Genomic DNA, 25523 nt, shown 5'->3' with positions numbered 1-25523 from the left:
CACAAATTCTCAGGCTGTTTTATAATGTATGTTTCGCCGCTGCTCGCTCTGCTTCGGTGGGTTTGGGGGGGGGGGGGGGGATGTTGGCACGGGCACGTTGGCAGGACACACCCTCCCTGCCAGGCCTCTTCCCTACTGGCTCTTGTGATACATCTCGACTGGCCTATAAGGCTAATGTTCGTCTGATGTGTTAAGTGCGTGGTAGTGTTCACTATGTCTACCTGTGTTTGGCTATGTGTTCTCTGCTGTATCGTGTGTGTGTGTGTGTGGATCCTGACAGAGCAGGCGGACTGAGTGATGGCCAGTCACTCTGCATACTCCAGGCCTCAAAGTGCCTCGGTAATGTGATGCAGGACTACATTAAACAACTACCACAATGTAACAGGGCTTCAATGGAGCCACATGGAGAACAACCTGATACGGCCGCTGCTTTATCAATTGCACTCTCCTGGCACCGAGACCGGCTAGTAATTGTGTGCAGGTTTGGGTGCTGCATTCTTTTGTTACTTGTTTTCTGTTTGCTATTATTTAATTACCCTCAAGCCTGTTTTTGGGTGTGCAAGAGGGATTGTGTGTGTGTGTGTGTGTGTGTATTTCACCCTGGAGCCCACAGTCTCCTAAGTGTATTTTTGTTCCACCTAGCTTGGTGTTTTCTACTGGCCTCTAGTCCTCTATCTGCAGTGAGTCACAAAGTTAGCTATAGGCCCACTCCCTGTACTCCACAATGGTCTACTGTGCAGAAAGAAGCCTTATAGCAAGCTGCATTAATGCTCCTCCTTCGCTCCCACAGCTACTCGCCTGTTCATCATTCACATTCAGTAGTTCTACTCCTATACTTTGCCAAGGTTTCGACTAGCCTAATGGCAAATCAGTTTGCGCGTTAACCTAATCTTTTTTGTATTTCGAAGGCCAAGCCAAACACAAAACGTTTGGTTCAGCGGTTGAAGCACAAACTGATAAGTCCAGACCGGCAGCAAATTCCCAGTTAATTAGAAGAAATTGATTAAATGGGTTCATAGTTAGCTGGGTGTACACAGATCTCTGTTCTGGTCTCCCACCCCGCTTTGCTGGGAAAAAGAAACCGGGTGAGATTGGGGCAGTCCTAGCGCAGTGTCATGTCTCTCTCTGTCGGCGGTCGTACAATATCCAGGTGGATGGGCTCAGTGTGTTAACCTGAGACGCATGATCCTCACTGACCTTGTCCAAGGAGCGTTCAGCTGTCAGGTTCAGAAGAGGAAGTACTGTATCAATATGTCAGCACTTTTATCACTGCTCTCTCTCTCTCTCTCTCTCTTTTTATCTATCTTTCTCTCTTTTTATCTTTCTCTCTCTCTCTTTTTACACTGTGTCTCTACTTTTCTCTGTTCTAAGTGGGACCTTGGCCACAGAATCAGTGTTGGTGGCTTCAAAGCCCAGTTTTATGATTCATGTTTTCTTTCATTGGCATGACCTTTATCTGCCCCCCCCCCCCCCCCCCCAACATGTGAGTGCTACAGTATCATAACCTCACAGCTAGAGTTAAGCCACAAAACGTCCTTTAAGGATGGCGCTCTGGAGCGCTCCTCGTCCAATCGACTCTTCTGAATAGAAACTGCCCCACACGAGCTCGGCGCTGTAGATGGCTGATTGAACGGAAGCTGCAATGACAACTAAAATATAGTTACTTGTGGAAAACACACGTCGGTATTATCACAGTCACTGATTCTAGTCATTCTATCTGGCGGCGCACCGCCGCAAACATGTTGCCCTAATCTCTTTGAGGCTGTAGTCTGGGCTTGTCTCAGCAGAACATGGGTGGTTTTCCTTCCTCTAGAGGGTTATGAAATGGGAGGGTGACACATGATTAATCTGTTCCTGCGAAGATCGCGATAAGGTCAGACAGACAGACAAACAGGATGACAGGCGGAAGACGGGCAAAAAGGCATGTAGCCGTGGAAATGTGATTAGGGATGTGTCTGTCTCCTGCCGGACTGTCTTCTTTTAGGCGGAGTATATCGCAGTGTAAGTCGGGGGTGGTCACTTCTCCCTCTTTCCTCACCTCCCTCATCCACTCTTCTGTCCCCTTTCCATCACTCTGACCCTCCCTTCAAACCCCTTCCCTCTGTGAGGGTGCCTGGGGCCTGGTCTCTGACGGGGCCCAGCAGGTCTAAGCCCCTTACACCTTCTGTCCGGTGGCCGTTGGTGCCAGGCTCATGGCAGAGAGGCAGCAGGCACTGCCAGGCGGGCAAGCGCTCCTCCCCCTGCAACCCCTTCCCACCCAGCGGGGGGCCCGACACAGGCCCGTGTCTGTTCCCCTGGCTTACGTAACTTGGTGCTTGCACTGTGCTCGACCACAAAGAGAAAGAAAGCAGGTAATAAGAGAGTGGGGGGGGGGGGGTACTAGAGGGATTTATTAAGTGATTTATCACTTTTAATTATTTATTTAACTTGCTTTTGGCAATATCAACATATTTCCCATGCCAGTAAAGCCACCTTGAACTGAATTGAGAGAGAGGGGTAAAGCGAGGTAAGATGATAGCACATTTTCTTCAGAGTCAAAAACAGATTGTACCTTTTAAAAACATAACAGCATTCTCACCGTGTCTTGTGTCTATTGTGTTCACAATCAGTATTCCTTTCACGCAGTTACCAAGGGTTACTACTGAGGTATGAAGCACTGAAACAGGCATGAATAACTGAATATATATATATATATATATTGACTGTCAAACAAAAACAATGAATAGTGAAACCATTTGACCTTTTGTCAACAGGGTTTGTATTAATCACAGCAATTGAAATGGACTTATGGTAAGCCTCAAGCTTATGGGGGAACTTCTAGAGCCATCATTGACCACAGTGTTTACACAACAGAGAGCCTAGTGTATGTAGTAGCTGTGTCCGCCTAGCTGTGTCCGCCTAGCTGTGTCCGCCTAGCTGTGTCCGCCTAGCTGTGTCCGCCTAGCTGTGTCCGCCTAGCTGTGTCCGCCTAGCTGTGTCCGGCTAGCTGTGTCCGCCTAGCTGTGTCCGGCTAGCTGTGTCCGCCTAGCTGGTGGGCTGATGATGCTGGGTCCTGGTCTGTGTTGGGGGTATTGGGCTGGAAAGAGTCCCTGGCTGCTTGTCACACATATGGCTCAAAGGATACAGAACACAGCACCCAGGACAAGCTTGGAGGACATCCGGAAAGAGAAGGAGGTGAAAGGTGGAAGGGAAGAAACGAAGATGAAAGGTAATAGATGCCAGGCTAAACGTAGAGGTCAGATAGATGTGTTGAGGCTGCCAGGGATGCATGACATTGGCATAAACACTCGCTCTCCGAGTGGTCCCTTCTGTCCACCCAGTGTTGTTCCTGGCTCGGTCCACTGTGACCCACACACCCACAGTGAGCGGACTGGAGGCAGGGACTCAATCCCAGAATGGACCTTCAAAGCTGGGGATGAATGTGGCACCGCCAGGCCACCCTGCCATGGCTCAAAATAGCTAACCAATAGTTTTTTGGGACCTTTCAGTGTTTTCCAGTGTTGTGGATTTTGAGGGGAGGCTTTCTGAGTAAGTGGGATCTGCTTCAGCTCTCATAGACAACGTCCGTCTAACATGATCCGGTTCGTGGTCCGACCAAATGTCTGGTTTGCAGGTTTGTTCATTCAGACTGAGCGGTCTTGGTTCTCTCCTTCTGAGATGACTGCTGCACCACTACTTACTAAGAGCACAGTTGGACCCAAACCCCATAAAAATATCTGTGGAGTTATGCATACAGATGTCTTCCTTTTAATGATCCTCTCATTTTCCTATAACCCAGATGAACCTAAGAGGTTACAAGTGCATAATGTGTTATTCTGGTTTTTCCATGTCTTCTATTCTAGTCTTTTTCCATATCTGCTCTTCCATTTCTGTGGGTCCAGATTGTTAGCGGAGGCTCATTTATCGTCAGCAGAGTCTTATGGGTACAAAGCTAACCTAGAGGCTTTTCTCTGGTTCAGAGGGGGAGACTGAGTGGGAGATTGTGAGAGGCAGTAACAGCGTGATCAATGGAAAGTATGAAATATGAGTAACCTAACAAACTGTACATATGGATGAACCGCACAACTGCCCTGCTGCAGAATTGAGGTGAAGTAGGCCTTGTCCAACCGTGAATAGTAACCGTGGGGTTAGCCGGCTGAGAGCATAGAGACACAAGGATGGAGGAAACGCCGCTGAAGAGAGCGAGAAACCGTGTCGGTATCAATCTGTTTAAATCGACTGGAGTGGTAAAGCAGTGCTGCCCGCAGGCACGTAGGGAGAAGTAGGAGACATATATGGAAATAGCACATTGCCCCCCAGCCTTGCAGAAGCCTGACACACAATACAGCAACACCACACACTGGTCTAACTGTCTGCTTGAACCACATTCAGACACAGTCGAGAGGTCAAGTTGTAATGACGACAGGTCCATAAAACAAGGCCTCTCCGCTCCAGCCCTCCAGGGCCACGCTGTCCTCTGACGCAAATGATGGGCCCTCCCTCCTATTTACTCGCATTTGGCCGTAATGTCTCTGGATGGATAATGAGACGTCCCGTGTTAGCGAGCATGTTACATGGCACAGCAGCGATAGAACAGTGTGCTACCGGCACCTCACTCATTAGCCACATAACTTCAGAGCATGGTTAAATAAAAGGGGAAAGGAATACAATTCGTGGATGGAACCAGATACTTTGTCTGTGTGTGCGCCTGCTTCTGTGTGTGTGTGGGTGTATGTTGTGGGTGTGTGTCACCGGTGTGGAACCCCTGTGCGTTGCCAACTGCCATGCGGTCAAAGGTCACCTGCACAGACCAGACCAGGGATCATCTGCTATCTGGTTCCGCCTGACGCTCCCAGTGGTACAAAGGGCACATATCTGTTAAGGTACTAACCTGAAGTATTACGCAAACAGGGCACGTGCTAATGGGGGGGAAAACCAGCTAGTTTTTTTCTGATACAATATAGAAAAGAACAATGGAGTAATTTAGTTGTTCCTAATAACTTTTGTATTGTTAAGTACAGCACAGCACAGATCACATTCCAATGATCGTACTGGTGTAACATTCCTGCTATAGGCTATTCTCACACCCCAGACCGGTATGTCCATTTTTGGTGTCATATTTTCTGCGTGACTACAGGGATAAGGAAGCAGGGCGTGCATTGGACTTTCAGCCATTCACAGATGCAGTACAGGTATAGAGTTTAGCGTTTCACTGAATCCTCAAGCCGGCTGTCTGGCAGCAATAACTACAAACCTTTGACTAGAGTTCTTTCTTCCACTCCATGAAAATAAATAAACACCCATGCGTTACCTAGAAGGAGACTCCAAGCGACGCACACACCCAAACACATACAGAAGAGAGAGAGCAGTGAAAGACTTCCCAGAGGTCCTCCAGCAGATGTGTGGCATTCGTGTCTGGCCCACGGTGATGGAGGAATGTGAAACCTCGTAACGCACCTCGGATTTTCCATGCCTGCTGCGTACACATCCCATTATACCTTTTATATGACAGTAGGAAATTCCTTTAAAGAGCTGGCGCGGTGCTGCCGCAGGGGCTGTCATCTGAGGGGGCTCTGCAGGGCCTGGACCCTTTGCATTCCTGGTTGGGGGGCCTCAGGGCCCAAAGAGGAGAAGTGGGCCAGAGGATGGCTCTTTCATGACCACTTTAATGGTAGTATTAAACACTGGTATGCTACTTTGCTCACTCTCTCTCTCGCTCTCTGTCTCACTCTCTATCTTGCTCGGTCATTCGGTTTTCAACAAGATAGCTTTTTTTGGCATGAAATAGTGAAAGTGAAAACAAAAAAAATCACATCTTTCCGCGTTATTTTTGTAATAGATGAGCGAGGCTATCAGTTTCATCAATATCGATTGTGTTTCTAATGTTTCTTCTGGGTGTGTATGATCTGATGGAAGTATGTGTCTCTAATAGGATTGTTTTGTGGTGCACTAGGTTGGGAAGTGCAGCTCGGTTTTCACCTCATTTCGTGGGCAGTGTGCACTTTGCCTGTCTTTCCTTAAAGAACCTTATAGAGACTCCGGCAGCCAGTCTTAGTAGGCCTTTGCACTCAGAATCTGTACAAAGTTTTGTATGTATTTCTTGGGTCAGCCACACTGGTCAGGTATTCTGCTAGTATGTGAATTAGTTCTATTTTTTGTGTACTAATTATTTGGTTGGTTCCCTGTGGGGTCTGTATAGGTTTGTGAGCTGGACCACAAAACCATCTGTTTTTGAAGGCTCTTGTCTAGGTTCACCTGTCTGTAGATTAGGTCTTTGTTATGAATGGTTTGAGAATTGCTTACCTTTAGTTGTGTGTGGAATTTAACAGCTCTTTTCTGGATTTGGATAATTAGTGGGTATAGTCCTACACCGACTTCAAGTTCTGCATGGAGTATTTATGGTTTTGTGTTTTGCTAAATTCAGCGTGCAGTCTCAATTGGAGGTTTATGAATTCTTAAGTGGACCCCGGACATCTGCAGAGAGCAATTGTTTCTATAACAGCTTTTAACGTAGTATTTTAAGAGCAGTCGGTTCTATAACAGATTTTAACATGGTATTTTAAGAGCAGTCGGTTCTGTAAAAGATTTTAACATGGTATTTTAAGAGCAGTCAGTTTGATAACAGCTTTTTAACAGTATTTTAAGCCAGATCCTAATTGGATGTCTTGTTTTATATTGTTTTTGATGGCGTCTCTCCGTTCATTCACAGTCTCTCCATGTGTCTCTCTCTCACACGCTCTCTCTCTCGTCCCCTTGCCCTCCACATCTGTTAATCTCTCTGTTTTCTGTTGACTTTCTGTCATTATTCTGTTTATTAACTCTATGATGCTTAGAAGGAGGGATGGATATTGACAGTTTGTTTTCTCAGAGCTACAGTTTGATTACCTCTGCCAGCAATTAAACCGGCAGGCTGAGGAATATATTATTGAGCAGTGAGGCGAACTGAACGGCCGTGGCTGGTGGATTTCTGGATGTGTCATATGAATATGGAGTGTGAACAAACTCTTCCTATCCATGAGGACTTTTCAATCATTCAGCAGTATTGCAGCCTGGCCGTTCACCACAGATGGAAAGAGCTGAAGGCAGCTGCAACAGCCGCAGTTGTACTCTGACAATGCAGACAGTGCTCCATTCAGCCTGACAATGCCTCACCTTTGTCGCATCTCACATGAATGCTCCACAGATGACAGATTTTGCTGGAGCGAAAATGAAGCTTTCTCCAGATATAGAACAGAAGCCTGTGATATTCCCTGGCTGTTTCTGACTATAATTTCGCACACGGTTGTAGTCCTGAGTGATGAAAGAGGATCTTGCGTAGGTTTGCTCGGGAGTTTCCTGATTCCTTGTTGTGTCATAGGGGACTGAATATTGTTGCTTTGGTTTGCCTTGTTTCCTTAAAGACAGAGACAATATGACATGCCTTACAATACTACCATGAAATAGGTCTGTTTAGCTCAACTTTCCACTCTCTTTCTGCTGTTTGTCTTCCAAGTTAGAGGTTGTGGACTGTTTTTTTTTTTTTGCATACCATTGCTGCTTGATCTTGTGGAGTAGTAAAGAGCGTTAGGAAGCTTCTAGTCCTTGTACAATGTCTTGTGTTCTGGTACATTGTGCTATAAAGGGCTGTGTTCTGGTTCATAGTGTTGTGTTCTGGTTCATAGTGTTGTGTTCTGGTTCATAGTGTTGTGTTCTGGTTCATAGTGTTGTGTTCTGGTTCATAGTATTGTGTTCTGGTTCATAGTGTTGTGTTCTGGTTCATAGTGTTGTGTTCTGGTTCATAGTGTTGTGTTCTGGTTCATAGTGTTGTGTTCTGGTTCATAGTGTTGTGTTCTGGTTCATAGTGTTGTGTTCTGGTTCATAGTGTTGTGTTCTGGTTCATAGTGTTGTGTTCTGGTTCATAGTGTTGTGTTCTGGTTCATAGTGTTGTGTTCTGGTTCATAGTGTTGTGTTCTGGTTCATAGTATTGTGTTCTGGTTCATAGTGTTGTGTTCCTTTTATATAGAGTGAGGTGTACTGGTACATAGTGTTGTGTTCTGGAAAAAAGTGGTTTGTTCAATCGTGTGGCTTGATGAAAGCCTTTTAGTTCATTTGTCATAGTGATGGATCTTTGAGTCAGCACATCAGGCTCAATCCAGTTAGAGATTCCTGACGGAGGAGATTCCTGACGGAGGAGATTCCTGACGTAGGAGATTCCAAACAGTGGGTCAATGGACAAAAAAACGTTAACCCCTATTACCAGTAATGAGAAAATGTTCTTCAGCACACTTGGCTGTGGTTTGGTAAATTGTTAGTTTATTCTCCGCCGTATCTTCGTAATCCGTTCATAATGCTTTTATCCCTTGATATACAGTATTCTGTATAGTGTATGTATAAACATATGTATGTATTAGTGTGCATAAACATAAGACATACAGTACTGGTTAACACCGCTACTTTATCTGCCATGTGATCTTTAGTGTCCAGAGAAAGCCAGGACCCTAGTTTAACATCCCATTGTGTGTATTGTGAAGAGTTAGTGTGTGTATTGTGAAGAGTCAGTGTGTGTATTGTGAAGAGTCAGTGTGTGTATTGTGAAGAGTCAGTGTGTGTATTGTGAAGAGTCAGTGTGTGTATTGTGAAGTGTCAGTGTGTGTATTGTGAAGTGTCAGTGTGTGTATTGTGAAGTGTCAGTGTGTGTATTGTGAAGTGTCAGTGTGTGTATTGTGAAGAGTCAGTGTGTGAATTGTGAAGAGTCAGTGTGTGTATTGTGAAGAGTCAGTGTTGGTATTGTGAAGAGTCAGTGTTGGTATTGTGAACAGCCAGTGTGTGTATTGTGAAGAGTCAGTGTGTGTATTGTGAAGAGTCAGTGTGTGTATTGTGAAGAGTCAGTGTTGGTATTGTGAAGAGTCAGTGTTGGTATTGTGAACAGCCAGTCTTTGTGTTGTGTTTATAGAGTGTAGCCCAGAGAAACAGCAGCTGCTAATGTTACGTAAGGACTGTTCTGCACTACTCCTCTACACCGCGGTCAGTGTGCCTCGCCTCAAATCTCCCAGGCCTTAGAGAGAGAGGTGTAAATATGTGTTTGTGTCTGTGTTTGTACAGCACAATGCTCAAAAGGAAACCCAATTGACCCTGTGTGAATATGACCTCAAACATATCTATCTACTGTATATCTCAGGTTTATGTAATGTTGATTTTCTAACCTCCTTCATTACTGATTTGAGTTGGCTAATTCTCTCCGTGTTGGTCCAGCATCCCCATTCCCTGTGACACCCCTGATCACATTCACTAAGCACATGAAGGGACGGTAAAGCTGTTCACTTCTCTGTAGGCATCTGTACACACAAGGTTTTTGCTGCTAACTTTAGGGCCATCCTTGGTCAACTCAGTTGATTTACACCTGTGACTGTGCAAGGGCAAGACAGAGGTGGGGTCAGGATTCTGAGAAAGGGATCCTTTTTGTGACATCTCTACCCAGTGAAGAACTCCCCCTCGTGTCGTATATATCCACTAGGCATGTTAGTCACCATCTCTGGTAGCTACCAGACAAGAGGGTTCAAGGCACTCTTTCACAGTAACTAGTAATGACCTTCAAACCTCTGATTTGTTGTTTACTCGCTAGCTTGCTAGCCAGTTAGCTGCAGTGCAATTCTGGAGTGTTTGTTCTATTTTGCCTCAGAAGCAAGATGCCTTTCAATGAAATGCAATTGCCGGAGCTTAATTGGCACAAGTTGCTGTGGTAGTTTATATTGTTGGAGTCGAGGTCATTGTTGCTTAAAAACTAGCCCCTGGCTAGGCATTTTTTCCACTGGAGAGTAAAGGGTATTCCCTCAGAGAGAGAGAGAGCTGAGAAAACTGAGAAAAAATAAATAATTCTGACCTTATAGAATGCTCCAGCTTACTAGTGATTGGAAGGATGGCTGGACAATCCTCTTTAGTTAGCTATCAGATATTCTATTTACATTTTAATGCACGTCTGTTATTGATACAGGCCATTTTCTTGATCTGTTTATGCACTTCTATATTCTGGATTATTACATTATTCACTGTCTTTGATTTTTATTGGATTTCTTTTACATTTCTTGATATTTAGTATTTTATTACTTCTTGTGACTATTGGTGTATTTATAGTATTTTTGACACTGTTGAAAGCTAGTAAGGAAAGCATTTCTCTGCACCTGCTATAACTATTAGTATCAATATTTGTGCATTTGATCAATAAACTTTAAATGGATGATTTGACTTGAAGTACTCGCATTGAATACGCATTACTCTGTTGGTGTCCTCATTTTGGCTTTGAATACAGTATATTATAGATGCACGCTTGGTATAGCTTGTTATGGAACAATCCTGTTATACTCTGTACCCGGCTGCAGTAATACACAGTTTGGTTTCCAGTCCAGCCCAGAGTTCTAGGTCTTTGTGGGTCTCTGCAACACAGGCCCTGTTTTAGTCTGGCTCCCAGCCTGGTTAATCAGTCCAAGGCCCCTCCCTCCACTCACTCCTTATTGGAGCCCAAAGCTGTTTTCTTTCCCACCAGCACTTCACCAGTGCACATGTTGACAGGCAGTCAGTTGGGACCTGCCTTGCTCTCTCCAGCCGTGGAAATGGAGACATAGGAAACACTGGCATGCTTTGTTATCATGGGTACCATACCTCAAGGCTGTGCCATCTCTCTGGAAGTCTTGAAACCGCAATAATCCCCAAATGTTCTTAATTTGGGTGTGATTAGTTTGATCTTCATACTTTTTTTGGAGAATTTAAGAGGCTAGGATGTTGCCCTGGCCGGAGGACCTCCCACCCTCTCTGAGGTCTCCATGAGGCAGTGGAGCTTCTAATAATTGGAAACTCACTGTCAGCTTACATCACAGGCCCCCTCTAGAAAATGAACTTGTCCACAGAGCGGATTCAACATGTTATGACAGACACGGAAAAAGAAAAGAGTCACAATTTTCCCTTTGCCAGGGCCAAGTGATTTGGAAAAAAGCTGCTTTAAAAAAATTGCACTGGAAGCAGAGAGACTGAAAGAGAGATGGGGGAAACATACAATACACCATGTCACAAAACCCTGTGTCTTTCTGTTTTCCATGGGTGATGTTTGTTCAAAAAGAGCGAAAGAGAGAGAGAGAAAGCGAGATCAATCCAGCCCTCTCCCTCCCTCCCTGCTAGGGAAGGAACATGTTTTTGAGTGAGTTGGTGGAATCTGACTAACTCTTCTCCTCATGTGGAACCAAGTGTTTCCACCTCTTGCCAGCCAGAGTTAGTCTGTATTTACTCATGACTGGGCCCCGGGGCCCCGAGCTCCTTGTCTCACAGTGTTCTCCATGCCAGGAAACCTGGGGGGGGGGCCCTCAAGGTGAGAGATTGGGTCTGTGGTTGGGTAAACATGAATGAAACGGTTTTCTTTTTACTACTACCACTTACCAAGTAAGCCCGTTCCCTGTCCTGCGTCTTCCGCAGAGCGAAGGTTATGTGTGACTCTGTCTCTCTCTCAGTAGTATTGTTTTTTCTTGTCAGCGGTAGTAGTCAGCCCGAGAATCAGGACTGACTATAACTTCTTGTGACCACATCCTTTAACGTCATTGGCTGAGTTCCGGCAGCGTACCTCCCTCGCTATCGCTCTCTCAATCGCACATGGTTTGTTGCCATTCAACACAGAAACGCTCAGAGCAGTATTTGTGTCCTGTTGTTTGTGCCGCCAGACATACGGCCACATCCAGACATTTAAATAAACCTAAACATGGCGTTCTATAAATGGCTGAAAACAGCGGTACAGGAGGGAATGCTCAGGGATGATGTGTGTTTATTTTTCTGCTGCAAACACAATGTTGTTAATGGCTACTGCAAGGCCAGTTTAGCGATGTCCGTCACCACCACAGATCCAATTTACTCAGACAACTTTACAGACGAGACACATTTCGGTCTGCAGGCAAAAACACTTGATTTTGCCCTGGAATTGCTCCCCACATCCCTCCCTCCCACGTTTCTCCATTCGGTCTCCAATACGATCCTTATTGTAAAAGTATCTCCAATACTGTTGCAGCTGCTCCGTGGAGAAATGTTCTTAGACTGTTTCAATCAACGGCTGAACCCTTCTGCTTTGAAGACCCAGCTGGAATCTAATGCCTTTAGGGTACAACGTAAAGTTCCCTAAATGTACGTACTATATGAAGCCAGTTTTTAACCATTCAGTTATGTCCTCCATGCCTCGTTTTATATATAATTTATAGTGTCTGTAAAGTGATCCACGTTTCTGGTCAGAAGAACATAATGTAAAACGTGCAGTTACACCAGACATCTAAAGTAAGCCTAGAGTACATTTGCCAGTAAAAGAGGTATCACAAGGCTCTTGTTGTTTAATCGAGTTCATGACCTTAGCTCTTCCGCATTGTACTTCCCCAGGGTTACAGAGAACAGTGGATGGCACACAAACGCGCGCGCGCGCACACACACACACACACAGCTTAATGACTGTACTGTTGGACAGGTCGTTCAAGAAAGACAGCCATGGTTACAGCTACACAGTCCTACATAATACAAATATGACTCTGGGTTGAATAATAAAGTTAGATTAAAGCTCAGTCGTTGTCTGCAAGTTCACACCATATTCCCATTATTCTAGGCTAATTAACTGTTAGATCTTAATCCCCTTTTCTGGTGATATGCAGATCTTTAAACAGAGGGAGGTGTTGAATGTGAACACATTTTAGTTCTGAAGCTGTCAACTGACTGTAGCATAGCTACGTTAGCGTAGCTGTGTATCTGACCTTGTGGCTCTGGTTGACTGTCGGTCACGTGAGCACGCGGTCCGTCCCTATGGTACCAAAACCACTGGTTGACCTCGTGGCCTTGCACTCTCAGATTTGGCTTCTTATAACTTCGTCGAACAAACGGCGTCGTCTGCCTGTAAGCCGCTCACTTCGTGTGGAGGATGTCCAGCGCGGGCTAGAACGGAGGTTCTGAGCTTTCAGAACGTCATTACACGAGGTCCTCCGTGAACCTCTGTCTAGGTTTATTGAATTAGTCGAAGCCGTTTGAGTCCAATCCGGGCATATGGAATGAAGTAGTGTTCCCTCTGGCCTCTGCAGTCTGCCAGGCACAGCTGTGACAGTCACCCCCACTCCCCCCCTCCCCCTGCTACCTCACCCAGTCACTAAAGGAACCCTCTGGTCCCACTGCCTCCCTCCAGCTCACAGACATAATAACATTATAAGTAAACCACATTTTATAAAAAGGTTTTACTTAGTACTGTAGGTCTGAAAACTGTGAATGGAGCGTACCTGTTTCCCTGCACTTTACATTAGAGGAGGTCAGTTTATCACTGGATGTGTCTCTGTTTCCCGTGAATCGATAAATGGGGATATCAGCTAGCTGCCCTTTCCTGGCTTGGCCTGGACTCACTGAGGCTGTGTCAGATAGGACAGGGAAGTGGCAGTCGGTCTTGGGTATGTTGCTGTGTACAGTGAGTGGGGGGCTGTGGTAGTCTGTCTTGGGTATGTTGCTGTGTACAGTGAGTGGGGGCTAGTGGCAGTCTGTCTTGGGTATGTTGCTGTGTACAGTGAGTGGGGGGCAGTGGCAGTCGGTCTTGGGTATGTTGTTGTGTACAGCTTCAGCACTTGGCCATGGCTCTGACCCTGCGTTTCTCTTGAAGATGTTGTCTCTCTGTATCTGTGTGCTCTGTCCCTTATCTGTGTGCTCTGTCCCTAATCTCTCTTGTTTCTCTCTCTCTCCGTCTCTCTCTGTTTCTCTCTCTTGTCTCTCTGTCCGTCTCTGTGTCTCTCTCTCTTTGTTTCTCCCTCTGTGTCTCTGCTGGGCTGGAATGACACTGGCCTTCGGTAAAACTCAGGTCCAGCTACCAGGTTTCTTTGAAAATTGAAAGTGTATTTTTGCACTTAGCTAAGCCTTAATATTGATCTATACTGAGGCTTGCTCAGGCCTTGTCATCATCACACGTGAGGGGCTGTTGCCTTCTCAGGGCGTCTGTTAAAGCTACAGACGCTGCTGGCGAAATACAAACGCTCTGTCTGAAGTGCCTTCATGGAAAAGCCCTGCAGAAACACTGACAGACTGACAAACAGCGATACGTTTGCCAGTCCGCTCTTGGTTTGGACTGTGGTCCGGGTCGGCAGCCCCATGCTCTCCTATGGCAACGTGTTTCTATGGGGCCTGAGAGGATCGCTCAGACCCCTGCGGTCTCGGTCTCGCACACGCTGCCCCATCCACCCGCGGTACCTGGCTAATCCTCTGGACGGAGAGACGTGACGTCCACCGTCTTTTTCCGTTCTGCCACACCCTCCTTTATACAGAGATCGGCTGTGAAAGGCTCTGCAGATGCATCTGTGTCGGTGTCAGAAAGCGTTAAGAATTTGACGGCAAACGTGGGTTTATCAGGGCACATCTTCGGTCTGTTTGGTGAGACAGCAGTCAGCCTGAAGCCTTGGCTTGATACCTGAATAAATCCTCAGCAAAAAAAAAAGAAAAAGCGCTATGAGACTCGTTGTTGTCAACTCCTTGACAGATTAGGTCGTACTTCCTTGAATTTGACAGATGTATATATTATATTTCTTAACCACCCATTTATACCCATTATTCTTTTTTAAAAATCTGATGACTTGATTTGGAAAATATTAGTCTCTGAAAACCCAAGACTAACGCTGAAGAACCTGGTGACGTAGTGACGTTTGTGTTTAGATGCGCCAATATGTAACCTTTCTGACAGCTAACAGTATAAGTGTGTCTTTTCTCAACACATTGAGTGAAGGACTCGGCCGTGAACGTCCTCGGTGGTGTCAGGCAGTGTCCATGATACTCGCTAGATGCAGCTGATCTGAGTGAGCACGATGTGTCGGAAGCCCTCCAGTTCTTTTACTATTTCTCCCTGTGTTGTAGAAACTGTTTCTTTAAGGAGGAGGAGGAGAAGGAGGAGGTGCGGAAGTCTGACATTCCTCTGTCTGGGGGAGAGGTGCTCCTCTGGATCCACCACCTGTTATCACACCTGTTATGTCATACCCAGACTGAGAGTGTGTGTGTAAGGCTGTACCCACGACTGAAAATGTAAGAACCAAAGTGTGTCCTCTACAGGATAGCCTTACAGACTTAGTGTTGCGTATGGTCGTACAGGCGTCTCCAAACACAGCCGGTCTGCCTGCCTCTTGTTGTCTGTTGGCGATGATGTAGACTGTCTTTGTTTGATCAACACCCAAGGTTTCTGCGAACAAAGTGAGCAGGACAACGGAACCAACTGCCCGCTATGCCCCCCCCCCCGGCCCCCATGTGGGGAGAAAAGGGGGTATCTACAGAAGAACGGCGGAAGTGGAAGGCTGACCCACACCGTGGCTGTTTTGGATGGATGACATGTTGTTTCCTACAGATTTCAGTGGATTTCATCAGAAGGCAGTTGGTTCCCTGTGAGCTGTGTGTGGATGTGGGGAGTGGGGGATGCCACTGGGTTGGGAGGATATGGATGAGGAAGTGCCCGTCGTACCAGGGGAGGCCAAAGCCTAGGGCTATTGTTCAGCTCCCCGTAGTGGGAAAACAGCTGTTCCCATAACCGCGCCACTGCCTACTGCAGAACAATGCTTAACATGGGAGGAAAGCAATTAACAAGCATGAAAGAGAGAGCTCTGTCTTCCACACTGGCTGGAGAAACAAGATGGCTGCATGGTGGTCTGACGCTGGAATAACATGTAGCCAGACTCGTTGTACGTGTGGTAGCATTTAATGTGCACGGCACTGGACAGTGTTGCAGTGGCAGGTTATTTGAAGTGACCTCGTGTCGTGACTCATCCTTCAGTCTGGTTAAAAATGGAGTGCCTGAGCTTGTTTCGATCAGCTAACACATGCATAGAATATGCAAATGTTCACCTTCTCACACCGATGGCCATATTTGTTTGAGTGTTTATGAGTTGGAGGGCATTGAGTCCCCAGTCTTTTCGACCTGTGTCAGTCAACGTGCTCCAGTGGGGCTGGATAAAACAGCCGTCTGGCTTATTCTGGATATGGTTATGTGGTGCTGTTGTGTTGCCTGTTCTGAGCCCATCAATTACACCGCTATAAACTTTTCATTACGACCCAAAGAATTCCGTCCCAGCGCACCAGAAATCCCACGAATCACCTCTGTGCTCTTAAAAAAAAAAAACAGAGCTTCATAAAAAGAGAGCAAGGGGAAAAGAATTGAAAGAAAATAGAGGACGCGCCTCTGCGGGGTGGGTGTCGGGAGCGGGAAGCGAAACTAGTGGAAACTGGACAGACGGGCCTTAATAGGTTTTACAGGCTGACTCAGAGGAGAGCAGGGCCAGCCTTGTATAACAGGAGTGGGCTTGGCGGAGCCGCCGGGCCGCTCGGGAGGCTGCTGCGACTCACTGGGCCCACTGAACCTAGTAACCTCTCAGCTCGCCCAGCGAGGACGCCAGCGCCGCGCTTCCACCGTAGGAAGACGGAGAGCAGGAGGTACGGGAGGAGAGCGATAGTGGGGGGGGGGCGGAACGGCGGCGGACGGGGGGACGAGAACCCAGGCGTGACGACGGGGACGGGGGGACGAGAACCCAGGCGTGACGACGGGGACGGGGGGACGAGAACCCAGGCGTGACGACGGGGACGGGGGGACGAGAACCCAGGCGTGACGACAGGGACGGGGGGACGGGAACCCAGGCGTGACGACGGGGACGGGGGGACGAGAACCCAGGCATCGTCCCACTGTTTCAGACGTAACATCCAGAGCGGGGGGGACACCGGATGGGGGACTGCGTGAGTGACTCCCCCCTCCACAGGAAGACCCAGGACTGGGTGGAGACGGCCGTGGTGGTGTCCGTCTCTGCCCCCACCCCCCCTCCCCCACCCCCCCAGTGTGTGATTTATGCCCATTAAAGGCCATGCGGTCCACATTTGGGTACAGCCCAAACTTTTGGTTGTTTCCGTCTCCCAATGTGCTGATTACACACCGATCCAGGCCCAGCCAACCATCAGCCCAGCGGTCCCCTAGTTGTTTATCTCGGTCCGCTCTGATCCTGGTGCCACTCTGGGGTTTCACACAGCGTTGTTAGTGTCACTGACATTGAGGCTTTGAACAGTTCCTATTTAAAAACATTTTGAGGGATTGTGGGGGGGTGGGGGGGTGGGGTCTGTTTGGAGACTACAGTGAATTATATTATGTGGATTAAGACTGTGGAAAGGAAAGTGAAGTGTTACACTTCATTTTCACCAAAGAGTCTAGTCAACATATGGTATTAACGCACATGCACACACACACACACACACACACACACACACACACACACACACACACACACACAGACATCCACAGGGTGAAGGGAATATTTATTAAAACCGCAATCCTGACATGTCCTCTGAGTGGAGGAATCTGTGTGTAGGCCTGGCCAACCAAGCAATCCTCTGAGAGATCAGTGGTTTGTCTGACATCCAGCAGCACACAGAGGTCCCTCTCTCACTTTGACTTCACCGCGGAACAAAGGCCAGCGCCAAGCCCACTCAAATGAAAGATGGCCGTCAGGAATTCCACTTAGGCCGAGTTTTTTTGGGCTGTGTGGGAGTAAGACGACACCTGGCCCAGAATGTCAGCGGACCTCTCCGGACCCTCACTTTGAATAAGGTGTGATTCTGATGGCGGCCACGGCTACTCTCCCCGAATTCCACGCTGGTGTGCTCATCCTTCAGTGCTGTGTGCTTTCGATCAGGCCGCCGTTATAGAGACAGACATGGAGGGTGGTGGAGGGAGGGGGGCGGGGGGGAGAGAAGAACAACAGACCCCTCTGATGTGTTTGTTTCGATGCCAGACCATGGATGCCCTCTCCTTCAGCCTCCCCACCCCCCACCACAGGAGTAGGGCTGGACGCTGTCCCCTTCCTTGATTGTGCCATTATTCTTCAAATGTACTTTTCAGTTTCCTCCCATAAATTTTTAAGCGTCCCCATTAAGTATAAGGTAATTGCATTGTCTCTATATAACGCCCCGAGCTATGAGACTAATTAAAGCCGAAACAGGCGTTTAGGCATATTTATTAAGAAGACTCTGATTAATTATGGAAGACAGATGTGTGACTTTAAATGAGAGTTATTAAGAGATGATACTCATCCTCTACTACGCTGACCCTATAGGAGGCCAATGGCGGAATGGGAGGGATGGAGGGGCGGGGAGAGCGAGAGCGATGGATGGAGTGTGTGAGAGAGGGAGAAGGAGAGAGAGAAACATAGAGAGGAAGAGGGACATAAAGAGGGAGAGAGACAGAGAAAGAGAGGGAGAGAACAAAAGGAGAGAGACAGAGAGAGGGGGGAGACTTGGTGAGAGATTGAAAGAGAGAGACGGGGAGGGAGAAAGTGAGGGCACTGAAACAGAACCGGCTCACACAGGGGGCTTTGTTCCCCAGCAGCATATTTGTATTTTCAGCGGAGCTCCGCTGGTCTCTTTTCAAGTGAAAGGCGACAGGGGCAGACATGTGAGGCCTTGACTGATGCCAGAAAAATGTGTCAGGGGGCGCGTGGCAAGGAACGGGCAGCGGGCGCTTTTTGTCGGGCCCCGCGTCCCTGCCACTCCAGCCTATTATATAGCCTTAATTGGCTCTTCATTATGGGATGTCAGTCGTGTTAGGGAGCCTGGTTGTCCTGGTGAACGGGGCCTGGGCTAAACCGACGACGTGCGATGTGCAGAGACTTAAGGAGAGAAACGTGGAGGGGGGGGGGAATGGAAGAGGGAACAAGAGCATGAGAGAGAATAAGGGAGGGAGCGTTTGTCGTCTAGGGCAGGAGAGGTGTCAGGCTGATGCAGGTGCGCTGACAGGGCACTCGTCTGTTCCCATGGTTTCAGCCCCGTTGGCGGGAGGAGGAGCGTGGCAGGGGCCGATGACAGGCCCGCTAGCCTCAGGGCACCTCACGCCGTTATACATTTAGCTTTTTAATGCCACTTCCAATGATCCCGCTAACTCTCCTGTATTACTAAGCATGAAATTTTTATCAGTTGAATAATGTTGTGGAATTGAAGAGGAGCCGGAGAAAGACTTTTCCGTCTGCGGTCCGGGCCTCGGCTGGGTTTGGTTCAGATCAAAACGGAGACGATGGTTGTCAGCCGGTGTTGTGTAAGGGAATCACTGTGAACACTGGCCTTGGTTGCTACGGAGTGACATTCAGGGTTGTTGTTTCTTTTATTTATCAGGCACATTTATCGGGCCTTAACCAAACAATACACTTGTGTCTTCTATTGAGTAAAAGCAGCACTTCAAGTGTTTCTTATGCAGCGATTGCATAAGAGGGCTGTTACGTTCTCAGTGCTGTTGTCTTTGTTGGGCGCATCCCTCCTCGCCACGAGCCAGTGCCACAGTGCTGCTACCCAGAAGAGCGTGACTGGATACGCTCTTCTTCCGGAAGATTTTCATGTTTCAGAGAAATGCAGGGACGGATTAAGATTTAAAAAGCACCATAATGTTTATGGAATGAAATGCTCGTGCCCTGTAATCCAATTGAGACTGAGACAATAATGAGCGTAGCTGTGACGGCTTCTTTTCTGATGACACCACTGCAGGACTGAGTAGGTCGGATGAAACTGGTGCACAAATACTACTGTATTTCTTTTTTAATTCGGGAACATACAGTTTAAATGGAGAACTTATAGTGAATAGACTAAGCAAGGTCAATGGATTGGAAGTTCTATGTGAAACCGGAAGTTTGCTTTTTAGTATAGTATTGCTTTTTGGTTGTCTAGTTACAGTTTTCTTTCAAGTAGGCCTTTAGGAGAGTAATTTCACTCTGACCGTTTTATTATATGTTCTTTATAAAATGAAAAAAAACACAGAACTTGCTATTCACAAGGATGTTTGCCATGATTAAATGTAATGTTTTTTTGTTTGTTTTTTAAACTTACTTCCTCCTACGTGCTCCTTAAATGGGAGCGGGCTCCTCCCGGATTCATCCCAACAAGTGCCAAGGATCCGTGCGTCATTCACAGGCCCCCATAGTGATTTTTGGAGATCAGAATAGCTCTCTAAGCTGCTGGAGCAGAGCCGTGCTCACCCACTAGGAGTCAGTGAACATGGTACTCCTCTCCGAGGAACTCCTGCTCTTCAGCAGCCAGTAGGCTTGCAGCGGGCCCACATTGACACAAATGCCCCCTTCTACTCTGAAGAAGATCCATCTCTGTTTCTGCACGGTTACAACCCGTGGGCTTGGTTTGGGATGGAAATGTGCTGCTAGCTCAGACTTGGCAAGAGGCTCTGGTTTTTGAAAATAGCTTTGTGTAATATCCTAATGGCCATCAGTGCAGCGATAGATCCAGCACATTAGTGTTATGATATATGTGCAGTGGTGCCTCAGTAGGATATTTTACTTGGTGGCAGTCCAACTGTTTTACTTTTGACTCATGACAGGTTCTGTGCCATGAACTGTCTTAGATTATTATTTTATCTTCAAAAGGATAAAACATTAGTGAAACACTGTTATAAGTGTTTAAATCAATGTTGAACTTTGGGTAATGAGTTACAGTCCCAGCAAGGTATTTGTACGTAAATACATTGGGGTGGTACATTTTAGTCCAATTAGTACTGTTGTTTTTGGACCTTGACCTAGATTGTGTGAAAGAGGATATCTTTATTTAGTTAGTCCTGCATTAATAACAACCATGGCTTCTGACATACATGAAATAAGCAAGCTAGCCTAGATATAAGGCTAGGTATAAGCGAGCTAGCCTGTGTTGTTGTTGCTAAGATAGTCAAACCGCAGATTATGATGCAACTCCTTGAAAATATTCAGGGTTATCTAAGTGAACCTTCCCAGCAGGCTTAGAGAGAGTGGAGTAGTTCTCTAACTTACTGGAAGAGGTAGACACACACACACACACACACACACACACACACACACAGAGTTTAGGAACCTAGGATCCCCTGTTCTGTACCCTCTGCCCTGACGATGCTTACATAAGACTGCCTCACAGCATCCCTGGACGGGTGGGACCTGATTCATAGTGTCTGTCCGCTCCCCACTTTCAGAGGACCAAGAAGGATGAGGAAGTGAGGAAGAGGGGGAGAGAGGAGAGTGAGGGAGTTGAGTGTGAGGGACAAGGAGAAGGGAGGGAGGAGGAGGGTGAAGAGAGGGTACGAAAGAAAGAGAAGAATGAGTGCATCTTGAAAAGAAAAATACCTGTTATCTGGAATAGACCTTTTTACCAACTTTGGTCTTTTTTTGGTTCCTCTCCAAATGCGTGCATCTCAAGTATGAATCGGTGACCTGCGGTGAGGTCACTGGCTGGATGGTCACTGGCTGTGTAGGCCCTGGATGGTTAGGCCCTGGCTGGGTAGGCCCTGGCTGGGTAGCCCCTGGCTGGGTAGGTCCTGGCTGGGTAGGTCCTGGATGGGTAGCCCCTGGCTGGGTAGGTCCTGGCTGGGTAGGCCCTGGCTGGTTAGGCCCTGGCTGGTTAGGCCCTGGCTGGGTAGGCCCTGGCTGGTTAGGCCCTGGCTGGGTAGGCCCTGGCTGGGTAGCCCCTGGCTGGGTAGGTCCTGGCTGGGTAGTATATACATTAAATGAAGCCATGTCATGATACACAACACAATATATTCATATTTATTAATATATACTGTATATGACCATAAATCACACACAGCTCAACTCTAATCTGTAGCCTTCACTTCTCTTCTCTACAGTATAAGCTATTGAATAACGTAATCAATGTCATGGTGTATGATTATTATATGTTTTACACATTTGTTGCCCTGCCTATAGCTAAACCAGATGTTCTCAACTGACCCACTAATTGAAAATACACAGAAGTAAGGCATACCGTCCAAAATGTAACCCACGGTCAAAATTATTTGAGTTGCATAAAATAAATATTCGACTTGTGATTAGAACTGCCTTCTCCAAAACTTTGTATTGTTTTGTCATACCATTAAAATGTCATGACTGTCAGGAAGGGAAGCTGTTGGTCTGAATTATACCACACTTTCTTTGGAACTCCTCCTTGGAATATGGTTCACAGGAAAATAGAGGGTCCATTGCTAACCATCAGCCTGTTCATTTGGAGGGATCCACCTGCCAAACAATATGTCGTCATGCTTGACAGGCAGTGCTTAACCATGACTAAATGTCCCAAATGAAGCTGAGCAGAGCTGTGAGGTCAATGCTCACCATGTTCACTGACAGAGACTGAAGTCCCCAACATAGAATGGAAGAAAAAAACATTATTTCATGATTTGTTTTTGGCTTTTCAACGGATGTATTTTTATTGTTGCATGACCCTGCCGATCCTGACTGCGATGAATCACTTGTCCATTTCTCTCTGGAACGGGTTTAGAGGTAAATGTAGATGAGCAGTGCAGTATCCAATTGTGGTAGCTGTTTCCAAACACGTCAACAGCTATCTCACGGAGGAACTCAGCGGTTGAGTTGACTTGGCTGTGTTCATTGTTCTTTGTTAGGCGTCCCTCTGCACTGTGCAGTACTGGGTTTAATAAGGGAGAGGTCCGGCTTCTTGGAAAACCTCGGTGACATTCCTCAGTGCAGCAGATCCAGCTAGTGGTGCTTATCATAGGCATGGACATCTCCCCCCTCCCTGACGAGTGGGCCCAGTTTGTGGTCACTGAGAGAGAGAAATTGGGTGTGAGTAAAGGGAGAGACAGTCTCAGAGGGTGCGAGGGAGAGAGAGAGAGCGAGAGAAGTCAGTAGGAGGTTCAGAGAGAGCGAGAAAGAGAGAGATGGTGTGTCTCCTGTGCCATATTTCAGTGGCCTTGACTCTTTGGCTCCCTGGTTCTCTGTTAATTTAATATCTGTGATTTGTCAGCACGGTCGAGGAGGTTATGGATGAGTCCTGCAGAATTTCGCGCTGGCGTTTTTACGAAGGATGATGAAAGAAACTTATCTCGTTCTCTCTCACCGTTCATTAGATTAACAACCAACCTAATTATGCCTGCTCCTCTTTTACGCAGATAAGATTTGTCTAATTTGTCAGGTGCTGTCAGGTCGGGAAAGGAGAGCATCAATTCCAACTTCTTCTAACCAAGGGAGGTAGAAAAGAGCCCCAGCCTATTGTCACCGTGTTACTACACAATGTCACCATCTCTCATCTACATACATCATACCTTCTCTGTCCCGTGAATGATGATATCTAAACACCATGCCACCCTGTGACGTGTCCGTGGAAAGGTCAGGTCAAAGTAGTCACTCTTGGAATGAGAGAGGCTAACGTGGACATGCTGTTCAAGGACACGTGCTGTTAACATGGACGTCGACACACACAAATGTCCAGGATGGTGGGGCATTATCCAAGGTTTTAGATAAAGGATTTTTACAGAGAAGCTGTTACATGAACATGGGTTTGGTTCATCGCTCCATTGAAAATCACTCTATTGGATTTTCAGGGCTTTTTATTGTTCTGACATCATCGTGGGTCTAAATTGCTCTGTTCGTGTTTCTTTTTCTCCAGTGGTCTGTGTTGTCACCTCCTCTTGGCCTGGGGGCCGTCCTGATCCCCGTCACCGCCTCCCTCCACCCCGACCCAGTGACCCCCTCCTCAATTTCCTCCCCGCTAAGCGGACGGAGGACCCCTGAACAGTGCCAGGCTAAAGCGCTCCCAAATTCCCCAAGATTGCACAGGTGAGTGTACACACATCTCACAGGAGTCCCTCGTGTGTGATCTGGTGTTGGAAATAAAGGGGTGTGTTGGGAACAGGTGGCGTGTCACAGGGTCTCTGGCTTCTGGAATGGGTGTTCGTGTGATAGCAGGTGGACAGACCTGTATGATCTATGGGCTGTGGTTGTGTTATGATGAAGGTGAAATGAATATTGTTCATGATTTACTGGCTTTTCAGTAGTTGTGAAGGACATCATTATTCGGCCTTAATTCAGATGTATAGCATTAGAAATTAACACTACCACAAAGCAGATAATTGCTTAATTATTAACCATAACATTTAAAAAAAAATTTTTTACACTTGGTGTATTTGGCCTAGTAATTGGTTTTAGATATTGTGTCCTGAGAAGACCAGATTATTGCTGGTCTTAAAGGTGACTTCTGTCTCTGCCTGTCATGACCTCCAGTTCGTCATCTCCTTTTCCCTATCTTGATGGGGTCTCCTCTGTTTACTACCATTGTGTCGGTTGGCCTGAATAAAATCCAAATGTGTCTGGTGCAGCTAGCTGTCTCTTCAGGGAAGGGAAACCCATTCTATAACACACACTGTTTGCCAATTTACTCCCATACACTTTGGCTTTGGAGCCGGTGACATTTTCCATTGACTACAAATCTAAGCTAGGAACCCTTGCTGTGTGATAGTAGAGGCCCTTTCCAGTGGTTTCCATGGTAGGCAGTGAGCGATACACCGGCTTCCTGTCCATTGGCTTAACATAACCAGGGCGGATAACGGCGGGCAGTGACTGGTCATTTATCTGAGCAAGAAGGGAGGCCCTGCATGGCCCAGGCAGGCAGGCAGGGAGGGAGGGAGGGAGGGAGGAACATCATTGACAGATGTTTGAGGTCCTCCTCTTCTCCACCACCAGGCGCCGATAGAATTATAACCTCCACATGGAACCCTTCTTGTTTTGCCTTCACCTTCTCTCAAACTGAGCTTTGGTGTGGGGGAGGGCAGTAATCTGAAATGGAAAAATCATATATTAAAATGTAATACAATAAAATGGAAATGTATTTAAATATATAGGCAAAATATTTTAATACATACATAAAAATATGCTGTGTCTTCATATATTTATAAAATATATGCATAACCGAGGAACACGTTGCTTGCTAGCTATCTAGCTGTTAGCATTAGTGAGGGTTGGTTTGACATAAAATACGAGCTAGATATATTTTTGCCTCCTGCGCTGGAGTCCCTCTAGGTTTAGTTAAACATAATCATAAGTCTTCCATTCAAGATATGTCTGTAAGGAAACAGCATTCTTTTTTACGTTCACATGGATTTAAAAGTTAATGACCGTCGCCCATTTTATGTTGAAAAGAAAGTTCAGTATACCTCATGAAGTTCTAATGTAGGTGAAAAGACAGGGGGGTCTTCAATGAAGCATGGTGTTATAAGTGGGGGGGTGGGGGGCAATGAGAGAGACAATTAATCAGTGCCTCTCCAGCTGTTTCCTGACGTTTCTGCAAAATGTTGTGGAAAATGTAATGAAGGCTAGCTCGGTAATGGTTTCAAGCTTACCCAGTGGAAAATATGACAGTCTTTCCATAGACAATTAAGACCAACATGAAGCCCTTTTTTCTTTCCTTTTCCCCTTTTTGCTTCCTTCTCCCTCTCCTATAGGGGGATATGTGATGTGTTTCATCCAGGGCTAAATGGAAACATGTACATTAAACGTCCGCAGCTGTGGAGCATGAATAAACTAGCGGTAGTTAGTGCTGCTGCTTAGCTGGAGAAATCCCTTAACTGCACCTATGTTCTACAACACAGAGAGTCAAAGCTGGGGCACATGGTTTATCCCACAGTGCACGCAGGATGTTTAGCCGATACCACCTCCAGGAAAATAAAAATCCAAAGTCCAACCGGAGTGGAAGCTGATGCCCCCCCCCCCCCCCTTTGCTCTTTCCAGCATTGCAACAGTCCGCAAAAATGCCTGCTG

At 46.7% G+C, this 25523-nt stretch overlaps 1 protein-coding gene across 6 annotated transcripts in view; it reads left to right on the top strand.

The window, feature by feature from the left end:
- The window catches only part of hivep2a (HIVEP zinc finger 2a), an 80165-nt gene that overhangs the window by 34569 nt on the left and 20073 nt on the right, over window positions 1–25523 (top strand). For all 6 annotated transcript variants that reach the window (XM_010882589.5, XM_029114659.2, XM_010882585.5 and 3 more), the window contains one exon: window positions 23377–23546. The gene's annotated coding sequence lies outside the window, so the exon portion shown is untranslated. The remainder of the gene's footprint in view (window positions 1–23376; window positions 23547–25523) is intronic.

Source organism: Esox lucius, chromosome 18 (assembly GCF_011004845.1).
Source record: "Esox lucius isolate fEsoLuc1 chromosome 18, fEsoLuc1.pri, whole genome shotgun sequence".
Classification (NCBI taxonomy): Eukaryota; Metazoa; Chordata; class Actinopteri; order Esociformes; family Esocidae; genus Esox; species Esox lucius.
The sequence above is the reverse complement of the archived record's forward strand: the minus strand, read 5'-3'. Positions and strand labels throughout refer to the sequence as shown.